This window comes from Canis lupus, chromosome 3 (assembly GCF_011100685.1).
Source record: "Canis lupus familiaris isolate Mischka breed German Shepherd chromosome 3, alternate assembly UU_Cfam_GSD_1.0, whole genome shotgun sequence".
Lineage (NCBI taxonomy): Eukaryota > Metazoa > Chordata > Mammalia > Carnivora > Canidae > Canis > Canis lupus.
The window spans coordinates 3278492-3292066 of record NC_049224.1 but is presented as its reverse complement, the minus strand read 5'-3'; the positions used below and the strand labels follow the sequence as shown (position 1 = coordinate 3292066).

The window sequence follows — 13575 nt, the reverse complement described above, 5'->3', positions numbered from 1 at the left end:
TTTTTAAGGAACCTCCATACTGTTTTCCAGACTGACTGCACCAGCTTGCATTCCCACCAGCAGTGTAAGAGGATCCTCATTGCCTCCTTGCCAACATCTGTCATTTCCTGTCTTGTTCATTTTAGCCATTCTGACTGGTGTGAGGTGATATCTCATTGTGCTTTTGATTTGTATTTCCATGGTGCTGAGTGATACTGAGCATTTTTTTTCATGTGTCTGTTGGCCATTTGTATGTCTTTGGAGAAATGTCTGTTCTTGTCTTCGGCCCATTTCTTGATCAGATTATTTGTTTTTTGGGTGCTGAGTTTGATGATTTTTATAGATTTTGGATACTAGCCCTTTATCCGATAAGGCATTTGCAAATATCTTCTCCCATTCTGTTGGTTGTCTTTTGGTTTTATCAACTATTTTCGTTGCTGTGCAAAAGATTTTTAGCTTGATGAAGTCCCCATAGTTCATTTTTGCCTTTTGTTTCCCTTACCTTTTGAGATGTGTCTAGCAAGAAGTTGCTGCATCCAAGGTCAAAGAGGTTGCTGCTTGTGTTCTCCTCTAGGATTTTGATGGATTTCTGTTTTACATTTAGGTCTTTCATCCATTTTGAGTTTATCTTTGTGTCTGGTGTAAGAAAGTGGTCCATTTTCATTCTTCTGCACATGGATGTCCAATTTTCCCAGCACCATTTATTGAAGAGACTGTTCTTTTTCCAGTGGCTATTCTTTTCTGCTTTGTCAAAGATTAGTTGACCATACAGTTAAGGGTCCATTTCTCGGTTCTCTGTCCTGTTGTGTTGACCTGTGTGTCTGTTTTTGTGCCAGTACCATCCTGACTTGATGATAAAAGCTTTGTAATGGAGTTTGAAATAGGGAATTGTGATGCCACCAACTTTGGATTTCTTTTTCAAGATTCTTTTGGCTATTTAGTTATTTTTTTTCTGGTTCTATACATATTTTAGGATTATTTATTCCAACTCAGTGAAAAAGTTTATAATACTTTGATAGGAATTGCATTTGAATGCATAGATTGGGGCAGCCGGGTGGCTCAGTGGTTTTAGCGCCGCCTTCAGCCCAGGGCCTGATCCTGGAGACCTGGGATCGAGTCCCACGTCAGGCTTCCTGAATGGAGCCTGCTTGTCCTCCCTCTGCCTGTTTCTGTACCACTCTCTCTCTCTCTCTCTGTGTCTCTCATGAATAAATAAAATCTTTAAAAAAAATGAATGTATAGTTTGCTCTAGGTGGTATAGATATTTTAACAATATTTGTTCTAATCCATGAACATGGAACACTTTTCTATTTCTTTGTGTCTTTCTCAATTACTTTCATGAGCGTTCTATAGTTTTTTGAGTACAGATCCTTTGCCTCTTTGCTTAGGTTTATTCCTAGGTATCTTATGATTTTGGGTGCTATTGTAAATGGGGTCAACTCCTTAATTTCTCTTTCTCCCATCTCATTGTTAGTGTATAGAAATGTGACCGATTTCTGTGCATTGATATTATATCCTGCCAGTTTGCTGAATTCCTGTATGAGTTCTAGCAATTTTGGAGGGGAGTTTTTGAGGTGGAGACAGTGTCATGACATCTGCGAAGAGTAAGAGTGTGTTCTTTACCAATTTGGATGCCTTTTATTTCTTGTTGATGTCTGATCACTGAGGCTAGGACTTCTAGTACTATGCTGAACAACAATGCTGAGAGTGAATATCCCTTCCATGTTCCTGAGCTCTCAATTTTTCCCCATTGAGAATGCTATTCACTGTGGGCTTTTCATCTATGGCTTTTATTATACTGAGGCATGTGTTCCCCCTATCCCTACACTGTGAAGAGTTTTAATCAAGAAAGGATGCTGTACTTTGTCAAATGCTTTTTCTGTATCTATTGAGAAGATCATATGGTTCTTCTTTTTTTATTGATGTAGTGTATCACGGTGATGGATTTATGGATTTTGAACCACCTTTGCAGCTCAGGAAAAAATCCCACTTGGTCATGGTGAATAATCCACGTAATGTACTTTTGGATCCTAATGGCTAGTATTTTGGTGAGAATTTTTGCATCCAGGTTCATCAGGGATATTGGTCTGTTAGTCTCCTTTTTGGTGGGGTCTTTGTCTGGTTTGGGGATCAAGGTAATGCTGGCCTCATAGTAAGAGTTTGGAAGTTTTCCTTCCATTTCTATTTTTTAAAAGAGCTTTAGAAGAATAAGTATTATTTCTTCTTTAAATGTTTGGTAGAATTCCCTTGGGAAGCCATCCAGCCCTGGACTCTTTTTGGGAGAATTTTGATTACTGCTTCAATATCCTTGCTGGTTATGGGTGTGTTCAGGTTTCCTATTTATTCTTGTTTCAGTTTTGGTAGTTTATATGTATCTAGGAACACATCCATTTCTTCCAGATTGCCTAATTTGTTGGCATATTGTTGCTTATACTATGTTCTTATAATTGTTTGTACTTCCTTGGTATTGGTTGTGATCTCCCTTTCATTCATGATTTTATTTGGATCCTTTCTCTTTTTTTTTTTTGGATAAATTTGGGCAGGGGTTTATCAATCTTACTAATTCTTTCAAAGAACCAGCTCCTAGTTTTGTTGATGTATTATGTTCTTTTGGTTTCAATTTCATTGACTTTCGCTCTAATCTTTATTATTTCTCTTCTCCTGCTGAATTTAGGCTTTACTTGCTGTTCTTTCTCCAGCTCCTTGGGGTGTAAGGTTAGGTTATGTATTTGAGACCCTTCTTGTTTTTTGAGAAAGGCTTGTGTTGCTATATACTTCCCTCTTAGGGACCACCTTTGCTGCATCCCAGAAGTTTTGAAAGTTGTGTTTTCATTTTTGTTTGTTTCCATGGATTTTTAAATTCTTTAATTTCCTGGTTGACCCATTCATTCTTTAGCAGGATGCTTTTTAGTCTCTATTTGAATTCTTTCCATGTTTCCTCATGTGACTGAGTTCCAGTTTTAAAGCATGTGGCCTGAAAACATGTAGGGAATGATCCCAGTCTTGGTACCAGTTGAGACCTGATTTGTGACCCAGTAAGCGATCTATTCTGGAGAATGTTCCACATGCACTAGAGAGAAACGTGCATTCTGTTGCTTTAGGATGGAATGTTCTGAATATATCCATGAAGTCCATCTTGTCCAGTGTGTCATTCAAAGCCCTTGTTTCCTTATTTATCTTTGCTTAGATGATCTGTCCATTGCACTGAGTGGGATGTTAAAATCTCCTACTATGATTATATTATCATCAATGTGTTTCTTTAATTTTGGTATTAACTGGCTTGTATAATTGGCTGCTCCCATGTAAGGGCATAAATATTTACAGTTGTAAGATCTTGTTGGATAGACCCTTTATTTATGATATAGTGTCCTTCCTCATCCCTTATTATAGTCTCTGGTTTAAAACCTAATTTGTCTGATATAAGGATCGCCAACCCAGCTTTCTTTTGATGTCCATTATCATGAGAAATGGTTTTCCACCCCCTCACTTAAAATCTGGAGGCGTCTTTGGGTCTGAAATGAGTCCCTTGCAGACAGCATATTGATGGGTCTTGCTTTTCTATCCAATCTGATATCCTGTGTCTTTTGATTGGGGCATTTAGCCCATTTACATTCAGAATAACTATTGAAAGGTATGAATTTAGTGCCTTGTATTACCTGTAAAGTCACTGTTTCTGTATATTGTCTCTGTTCCTTTCTGGTCTGTGTTACTTTTGGGCTCTGTCTTTTCTTAAAGGATCCCTTTTGATATTCCTTGTAGAGCTGGTTTGGTGATCACAAATTCTTTTAGTTTCTGGAAGCTTTTTAGCTCTCTGATTTTAATGACATCCTAGCTGGATAAAGTATTCTTGGCTGCATGTTTTTCTCATTTAGCACCCTGAATATATCATGCCAATCCTTTCTGTCCTGCCAGCTCTCTGTGGATAGGTCTGCTGCCAGTCTATTGTTTCTACCCTTGGAGGTTATGGATCTCTTGTCATGAGCTGCTTTCAGGATTTTCTCTTTGTCCCTTAGATTTGCAAGTTTCACTATTGTGTGTGTGTGTGTGTGTGGGGGGGGGGGGTTTGACCTATTTTTATTGTTTTTGAGGAGGGTTCTCTGTGTCTCCTGTACTTGAATGCCTGTTTCCTCCCCAAGATTAGGGAAGTTTTCCACTATAATTTGCTCCAGTATACCTTCTGCCTTTCTCTCTCTCTCTCTTTCCCTTTCCTCTTCTTTTGGGATCTCAGTTATTCTAATGTTGTTTTGCTTTATGGTATCACTTATCTCTTGAATTTTTCCCTCATGATCTAGTGTTGTTTATCTCAGTTTCCTTATTCTCCATCAGTTTTTATTCTGTATCACTAATTCTCTTTTATCATTTATCCTAGCATTTAGAGCCTACATTTTTTATTGCATCTTATTGGTAGGTAGCCTTTTTAAAATTTCAAATTGATTAGATTTTAGTTCTTTTATTTCTCCAGAAAGGGATCCTCTAGTGTATTCCATGCTTTTATTTCAAGCCCCACTAGTATCTCTGTAATCAACATTTGAACTCTAGTTCTGACATCTTACTTGTGTCCATACTGATTAGATCCCTGGCAGTCAGTACTCCTCTTGTTTTCTTTTTTTTGAGGTGAGTTTTTCTGTCTTGTCATCCTGCCCAGAGAATAGGTGAATGAGAAAACAAAGTACTAAAATGGCAACATCAACTTCAGAGAAATATACTCTAAAGAAATCAGAAGAGACCCAAACCAAAAAAAAAAAAAAAAAAGAGAGAGAGAGAGAGACAGAGAGACAGAGAGAAAATTTAATTAGGTGAACAGAACAGAGCAATACACTGGATTCTGTATGAATTTTGGTACATTTGTTAGAAAACTAGATCCCAAAATTGAAAAGAAAGAAAAACATATATGTACAAAAATAAAATTAAATATAATGAAAGGATAGAATGTAACTGTAAAAATGAAAATTAAAAGGGGCACCTGGGTGGCTCAGTGGTTGAGTGTCTGCCTTCTGCTCAAGTTGTGGTTCCAGGGTCCTGGGATTGAATCCTGCATCAGGCTCCCTGGGGAGCCTACTTCTGCCTCTGCCTGTGTCTCTGCCTTTCTATGTCTCTCATGGATAAATAGATAAAAAATGTAAAATTAAAAGACAAAATAAAGACAATATAAAGAGACAGGTGAACAGAGCAGAGCAGTACACTACATCATGGGTGTATTTTGATCTGCTAGAGGAAGTTATGTCCCAAAATCGTAAAGAAAGGAATATTTACATATATATACAAAAAATAAAATTGACCAAATTAAAACTATAGAATGTGATTGGAAAGATGAAAATTAAAAAAGACTTAAAAAAAGAGTATCATCAGACACTAGATTCTGGATGTTTCTTGGTCTGTTAGAAGAAACCACATTCCAAAATCATAGTCAAAGAAAAACTTATAAATATAGAAAAATAAAATTAAATACAATGAAAGGATAGAATGTAACTGTAAAAATGAAAGTTAGGAAAGACTTCAAAAAGAGTTGATAAAAGAAGAAATTGGCTGGAGAGAAAAAAAATTTAAATTGAAAGACTAAATAATCAGGAGAAAAAAACCCCATGGATTCTATATACTCTCCCCTTGACGCTGGAGTTTTGCATTCTGTGTGACTGGGCAAAGTTGGTCCTCAGGCCCCTGGGTAGCTCAGTGGTTGAGCATCTGCTCAGGGCGTGACCCCGGGGTCCTGGAATCGAGTCTGGCATCAGGCTCCCCGTAGGGAGCCTGCTTCTCCCTCCGCCTGTCTCTCTGCCTCTCTCTCTGTATCTCTCATGAATCAATAAATATGATCTTTAAAAAAAACAAAGTTGGTCTTAGCCAGATGCTGTTGCCCTTCTGCGGGAGGGGCCTGTTGTGCTGATTCTCCAGTGTTTGGGGTAGTGGACTTGCACCCCCCCCCCACCATGTGGTGGACTTGCTTGCACCCTCCCTGCTAGGTGGTGGACTTGCAGTCTCCCCACCAGGTGGTGGACTTGCACCCTCCTCACCAGGTGGTGGACTTGCACCCCCCCGCCAGGTGGTGGACTTGTATACCCTCCCCTGCCAGGTGGTGGACTTGCACCCCCCCTGCCATTTGGTGGACTTGCATCCTCCCCCTGCCAGGTGGTGGACTTGCACCCTCCCCCTGAGATGTGGTAGACTTGCACCCCTCCTGCCAGGTGGTGGACTTGTATCCCCTCCTGCCAGGTGGTGGACTTGCACCCCCCTGCCACGGCGCCGGGCTACATGTAAGTGGCTCCAGGCTGCTCTGTGATCCCTGAAGGGTGGCCGTGCAGCTTTAGAGGGTGGGGTACAAAAGCAGCCTCCCAGTGTCCAGGTCAGAGTGGACAGCTTGGGGCCCCTCCTCAGCACGCCCTCAGAGGTAAGCAGTTACTCCTCCCTCTGCTCTCTGTCCACACTCTGTGCTCACCCAGCCTGTGACAGGCATTTCTATCTCAGGCACATGACCCTATTTCTAGTCTCCAAATCCTGCAGACTCCTGGGCTTACACCCCCGACCCTCTTTTGGGGGGTGGTCTTTTTAAATTTTTTTTTAAAAGATTTTATTTATTTATTCATGATAGACATAGAGAAAGAGAGAGAGAGGGGGGGTTGTGCAGAGACCAGGCAGAGGAAGAAGCAGGCTCCATGCAGGAAGCCCGACGTGGAACTTGATCCCGGGACTCCAGGATCGCGCCCTGGGCCAAAGGCAGGCGCCAAACCGCTGAGCCACCCAGGGATCCCTGGGGGGTGGTCTCGTGGTGGTCCTGCCACTTGTTGGGCCCCTTGACCCATCCTGCAGGGGTTCATGGTTTGTGGCCACCTGGAACTGGCACCCTTGGTCTTCGTGTGACCCCCAGGATCCTGAGACCACACTACCCCCCTTCAAATTCCACCCCCTCTTTGCTGCCTGAGCACCTCACAGGCAGGGATGTCCCTCACCAGAGCAGACTTCTAGAAGTTCTGATTTTGTACTCTGCTGGTCCACCAACCACTTTCTGGTAGCCTGCTGCTGGGGGCTCCCTCCCCTTCCCTCATTTATCTTCCATATATCACCTTGATTCACTTCTCCACACTTCCTACCTTGCAGAAAGCAGTTGCTTTTCTATTTGTAGAGTTGCAGCAATTCTTAGATCTCCAGTTGAGTTTGCAGGTGTTCAGAATAGATTTAGTAGTTATCTAGCTGGACTCCTGAGACCAGACAAAACCAAGGTCTCCTGCTCCTCTGACGTCTTGGACTCCACCTTTTTTTTTTTTTTTTTTCCGATTAATTTATTTGTTTTGGAGAGAGAAAGAGAGAATCTTGAACAGATTCTGCACTGAGTATCGTGTCGGATGCAGGGATCGATCTAAATTTAACCGGAATTAAATTTTGGTTAATCACAATTGAGTGTTACTTATTCGAGAAGTAGAAGGGATAGAGGTGGGAAATAGAAGTATGTGCTATGAGGGTGAGAGGCAAGGGAAATGCCAAAGACACATAATTTTAGACTGGCTTTCAGGGTCATGCAGCTATAGGGTGGCACTTGTATGACTCTGAGAGTGGATGTCTCCATACATTTTGCACCCCAGTTACCTTTCTTACCTCATGAAGAGAAGCACATTTAAGGAATAGGAACTATATTTTTACTATGATTGTAAGTTAAAGATGGTAGCCTGTGTGGCTGGGGAAGTTGGTGGGGAAGATTAAGGTGCATTAAAAAATAGTTATTATGCATTTTCAACTTGTCTATAGAAACCTTTGCTGAGCTCCAATGAGGAGGATAATATCTTGGAGGTAACCCGAAGAATATAGTTTTTACTCATAGGTTTATAGTCATTTAAAAAAAGAAATGTTCCATTTAGAAATGCTGCCATGGAAATTGCTACTTCTTTTTAACCCAAACTATTTCGATATCTTTTGGAAAATAGGGTTTTTATTCATTGAAAAATAAAAATTATAGAAACACATCACGTTGGAGAGTGACACATAAATAACACGTGGGTGTTTTGACTAGCTTCCTTGAGCAAGACACTCGAAACTGCTCAATGTTGGGTATGAAATCTTAGTTGAATAGTTACATTTCTTGTTCTTAGGTCTTTAAAGATAATTTTCTATATCACAGTGAAGGACCCAAATATGAAATTCTAGGTATTTTCAGCTATCTTTTTTGATAGAGAAATGGCTAAAAAAAATTTCAAAGTAAATGGATTGTCCAGTAATTTTGGGGTGTGTCTCTGGAGTGGAATTAGATACCATATCTAATAGATAACATAGAATTACATTTAGGTGCACACTCATACCTTTTGTTCTTTGGATCTATAAGTAATCAGGTTTACTGTATTATATCTAAGGGGTTTAACTGAAGATACACTAATGACAGCAGCATGATTAAAATTTTCACATTTAGGGCAGCCCGGGTGGCTCAGTGGTTTAGCACTGCCTTCAGCCCAGGGCATGATCCTGGAGACCCGGGATCGAGTCCCGCATCAGGCTCCCCGCATGGAGCCTGCTTCTCCCTCTGCCTGTGTCTCTGCCTCTCTCTCTGTGTTTCTCATGAATAAATAAAATCTTAAAAATTTTTTTTTTTCACATTTAAGTATCCTTTAAAGTCATGAATTTTATCATTTAATGTAAAAACTCTTGTCAAAGCCTTCCTTTACACCAAAGTGTACAAGTTGGGAAAAGCCATGATCTCCCTTGGAAATTCGTTCATTCAGTATTTACTTGTTTGGTGGCTGCAGTGTTCCAGGGATTATGTAGGATGCTGGCTCTGTTAAGATGATAACCCCTGTCCTCAATCATGTCACAGTTTAATGGAAGAAGAGGGATGTAATAATACTTTCATTATATGTAGGTTAGATTTCCAACCAGTTCTAGCTTTGGGAACCTTGCCAAATCTACAGGACAATATATACTTGTCCAGGGGCCAAGAAGAAGCCCTTTGGAAATGAGCAGAAAGCTTAGAAAAGTAGGAGACTTGGAAGATATTCCTGTCATACTTTGGCTAGTTTCTTGACCAGAGGGAAGGATTTATCTTATAGGTAACCTTCATGAAATGTCCTCTGATTCTTGTGAAAGTCAAGGAAGTAGGGGAAATGACAGGAAAAAAGAATAGGCAAACAAGAAAGAGAAGCTTCAGAGAATGGGAGGGCTTGGCTTATAGCCAAGAAATTGGGATTAGAAATACAAGGCCCTGGGGCAGAAAATGAGGCACAGTGACAGAGCTGTAAGGGACATATGTTGACGTCAGTGGTAGAGAAGAGAGCGAGTGACCAAGAAGCACCTTAGGAATTCTCCTAGTTATAAGAATTGAGAGAAGAGCCGATGGAGGAGTCAGGCTTTGGCATGCTTAGGCATATTAGAGACAATACGAGTTTGTTGGGAGAATCTTTCCTAAACCTTCTCAGCCTTTCAGAGGTTTTCTTACGCAGTTAATTACTCCTTTAAGCTGCAGTAATATTTTAACAAATGTACTTACTTGCTGCTTTTGATATGCTTCAAACCTGAAATTAGTTTTATGATCTGAAAATGGAGAAAAACATGAATTACCTATTCAAAACTGAGGGGCTAGGTTAGGGGAAAAGGGAAGACATGTTACTCATCGAGAAGGTTGTGGGAAGAAAGAGGAGAGTAAGCAGGGATAGAGACGTTTGGTAAATACAGCATTCTTCTTATCGCGGTGACTCTGCTACACCGTCACGGCTAACTTCCGATGGTAGCCTGCCCTGTGTGCTCCACGTGTGCATTTTCGCTTTTTCTCCATAGTGAACATTGCTGACTCCTTGAATTTCTTCTTGCAGCTCCTGTTTTCTGGCCAGACCTGTGGTCGTTCCAGTGAGACTCCACTGCACATTTTCTCAAGGGTCTTCCTCATCCCTAATGTGTAATCCTTCAACATGGACCTGCTGCTTTAGCTAAGACATGACCAGCAATGAACAGTAGTAAGGTAGGATTACTTCACTCTTTGTGAATTGCTAGGCTCTGAAACCATGAAAGAGTTTTGACTTGTCTTGATTTTGTGGTGTCTGTGTTATTCTATTTACTCCACCATTTCCTATTTCAGTTATGTATTTTTTGTCATTTATCCTACTGAATTCTGTCTCATTTGCGATATAACTATTGGTTTTTTCAGCTAACATTTATGATCATCAGAATCCCAATCTATAACCCTTTCCAGCTTGTGTGTCCACTAGTCCTGTATTTTCAACCACCTGACACCAAACTCAGTATATCTTATTTTCTTCCCAGTCTCTCCTCTGGTTTTTGTATTTCAGTTAATAGCATTATTAGTCACATTGTTCAGTAAGTCATATATTCATTTACTGTTTCATTCATTTGTTTGCTGTATATCAATACACTTCTATTAAGTATCAGGCAGTTTGCTGCTTCTGGGGACATGATGATGCATAAGCTGGACAGTCCATCCTTATAGCTTATATAAGATCTGGGGATCTGATGTGCAACTGGGTGGCTGTAATTAACAGTACTGTATTACGTACTTGAAATTTGTTAAGAGAGTGGATCTTAAATGTTATCACCACACACACGCCATCATAATTATGTGGAGAGATAGAGATGTTAACCTTATTGGGGTAATCATTTTGTACTGTATACATAGATCTGGTCATCATGTTGCACACCTTAAAACTTACCTATGTTGTATGTCAGTAATATCTTAATAAAGCTGGGGGTGGTGGAGGGAAAGAAGGAATAGGGGGTATAAGCACTTTATGCAAGAGTTTGGTGAGTTTGAGGAACATCAAAAAGCCCAGTGTTGCTGACTTAGTGAGAGAGGCAGAGATGGGTAGGAAGAGGTTTTAAAAATATGCAGGGTTTTGAACAGTTTGGTAGGAAGCTTGTATTTTATTCTAGATTATATCATCGTTTGAGCTGTCGTGTGAGGAATGGACTGACCGGCCAGGTGAAAGTGAAAGCTGGCAGTTGTAGGAGCGGAGGTGAGATAGTGGTGGCCCGGTAAGGTGCCAGCAACATGGAACAGAGAGGTGGATGGATTTGAAACACATCTGAATCAGAATTTGTGGGACTTTGAATAGTTTGGGTATGGAAACATAACATTCTGAAGGATGACTCTGAGATTTTTGGGTTTTAAGCAACTGGGTGGATGAGCAACTGGGTAGATGCTGGCATCATGCCCAGAAACCTTTTAGACAACTATCTTTGCCATTATGTCAAAGATCGGTTATTTCACCGAAAGGGAAATTAATTATAATGTTAGAAATAATGTTAGTGCTGGAAATAAAACCATCTGGCAAATTTGTAATATGTACTGGTTAATACTTTGTTTTGCTTTTTCCCTTGAAATTTAATTTATATGACTTTCTGTTTTTATTTTATTAAAAATCTTTTTGATTTGAGTATAGTTGACACCCAGTGTTACATCAGTGTCCAGTGTACCACAGAATGATCAACAAGTTTATACATTATGCTGTGCTCACCACAAGTGTAACTACTCCCCTCTGTCACCACGCAGTGCTGTTATACTATCATTGTCTACATTCCTTGGTGGTGGCTTTTAATTTCTATGACTTTTGATTGTTTTTTAAGGATTTTATTTATTTATTCATAAGAGACAGAGAGGCAGAGACACAGGCAGAGGGAGAAGCAGGCTCCCTCCGGGGAGCCTGTTGTGGGACTTGATCCTGGGACTCTGGGGTCATGCCCTGAGTTGAAGGCAGATGCTCAACCTCTAAGCTACTCAGGCGTCCCTATATTTTTATATTTATATAAGTTAATAAATTATGTAGTTTATATATAAATTTTATATATAAAAAATAGTTAATATATTAAATACTTCTGGAGTTAATATAATAAAAAGTTAATAAAGATATATTTATGTCCTTATATATATATTTTACATGTTTATATATATTTTATAGCTTTATTTTATATATATTAAAGATTTATATATATTTATATATTTTGAAGATTTATTTATTTATTTTAGAGAGAATGAGGGAGAGAGAGTGCAAGGAAGGGAGGAGCAGAGGGAGAGAAACTCAAGTAGACTCTGTACTGAGTCAGAGTCTGACTCAGGGCTGGATCCCAGGACCCTGACCTAAATCATGACCTGAGTCAAAATTAAGAGCCTGGCGCTTAACCTACTGAGCCACCCAAGTGCCCCGTTTCTATATTTAAAATCATTTAAAACTATATTAGAAAGATTGTGATAATATAAATTTTTTGTTATGCCTATCCTAATAATTTCCTGCATGGTTATAATATCAATATCACATATAAGAAAATTAACATTAATTTAAGAATATCTTTAAACATAATGGTCCTTATTCAGATCTCCCCAATTGTCCCTAAAATTTTTTCTTTAGAATTTTGGATCCAGGAGTCAATCAGGTTTCATGCATTGCAATTGATTCTTTTTTTTTTTTTTTAAATGTTTATTTATTTATGATAGTCACAGAGAGAGAAAGAGAGAGAGGCAGAGACCCAGGCAGAGGGAGAAGCAGGCTCCATGCACCGGAAGCCCGATGTGGGATTCGATCCCAGGTCTCCAGGATCGCGCCCTGGGCCAAAGGCAGGTGCCAAACCCCTGCGCCACCCAGGGACCCCCGCAATTGATTCTTATGTCTCCTTTATTCTCTTTTAATTTTGAACAGTCCTTTTTTGTTTTTCATGATTTATATTTTCTTTAAGAGATACAGTTTGTGTATACTTAATGTCTTTCTTGGGAATTGCCTGGTTCCTTCGAACCTTATTCATCTAAAACTTACTTGCAATTTGTTTCTTTTCCTTCCAGTTCTCAGAGGTTGCTAGAAATAAAAGTGTTTATTCCAAGCTTTTTTAAAAAACCGTCATTCCATCATTAAGTAGACATTGGCTGAGGTTTTTACATTTGGTTGCATTAAATTAAAGATAAGGAAACTGTGGGAGATCCATGTTGTATTTGATCCACTGACACCTGTCAGCAAATGAAATTCATTTAAAACAACAGAAGTCTGAAGGAGCTCCTCCACTACCTACCATTACCCACTCCCACCTTCTAACCACTTGGTTATACCTAGGAATGTATATCTAGTTGCCATGGACGTTATAAAGCAGTATCAGTCTAAGGTTCTGTCTTTGAAAAATGCCCAATTTCAAGCAGGAAGCAGATTAAAATGCGAATGATGAATAAACCCGTTAGTAGAGACAACCAGAGCTAAGCATGAAGAGGTCCTCTCTGGTGCTTGTGTGGAATGGCATTCAGTTCTCTCCTTTCTTGCTCGCTTCTGAGTTTTACAGATTTGGTTGGTTTTCTTTAAGTGTTATATGGCATTTAGGAACAAGTGGTGTTTTGGGGGGAAGGAGTAGGAGGAACTTGTAAGCAGCATTTTTAAAGAGGGGAAGAGTCCTATTTGGTTGAGAGGATAGAAAAAAGTGTCAGTGAGGAAGGGACTACTCATGGTGGTTTAGGGAGGTCTGTGAAGCCTTCTCCTTCTTTTTGTTCCAGCTGGGTTTAGGTTATACTCTGTGCTTTTACTACACTTTATCCTGGGATCCCTTATAGCAGTTATTGCCGTGTGTTAAAACTGCCTATATAGTAAGCTCCCTGAGGCTGCGGCCAAATTTTTTTTTTTTTTTTTTAAATCTCTGTGTACC

General features: G+C 39.7%; 1 protein-coding gene across 1 annotated transcript in view; it reads left to right on the top strand.

The window, feature by feature from the left end:
• FER (FER tyrosine kinase) overlaps positions 1–13575 on the top strand; it is a 434848-nt gene that overhangs the window by 15073 nt on the left and 406200 nt on the right. The window contains 1 exon segment of the mRNA NM_001003141.1: positions 9762–9907. The gene's annotated coding sequence lies outside the window, so the exon portion shown is untranslated.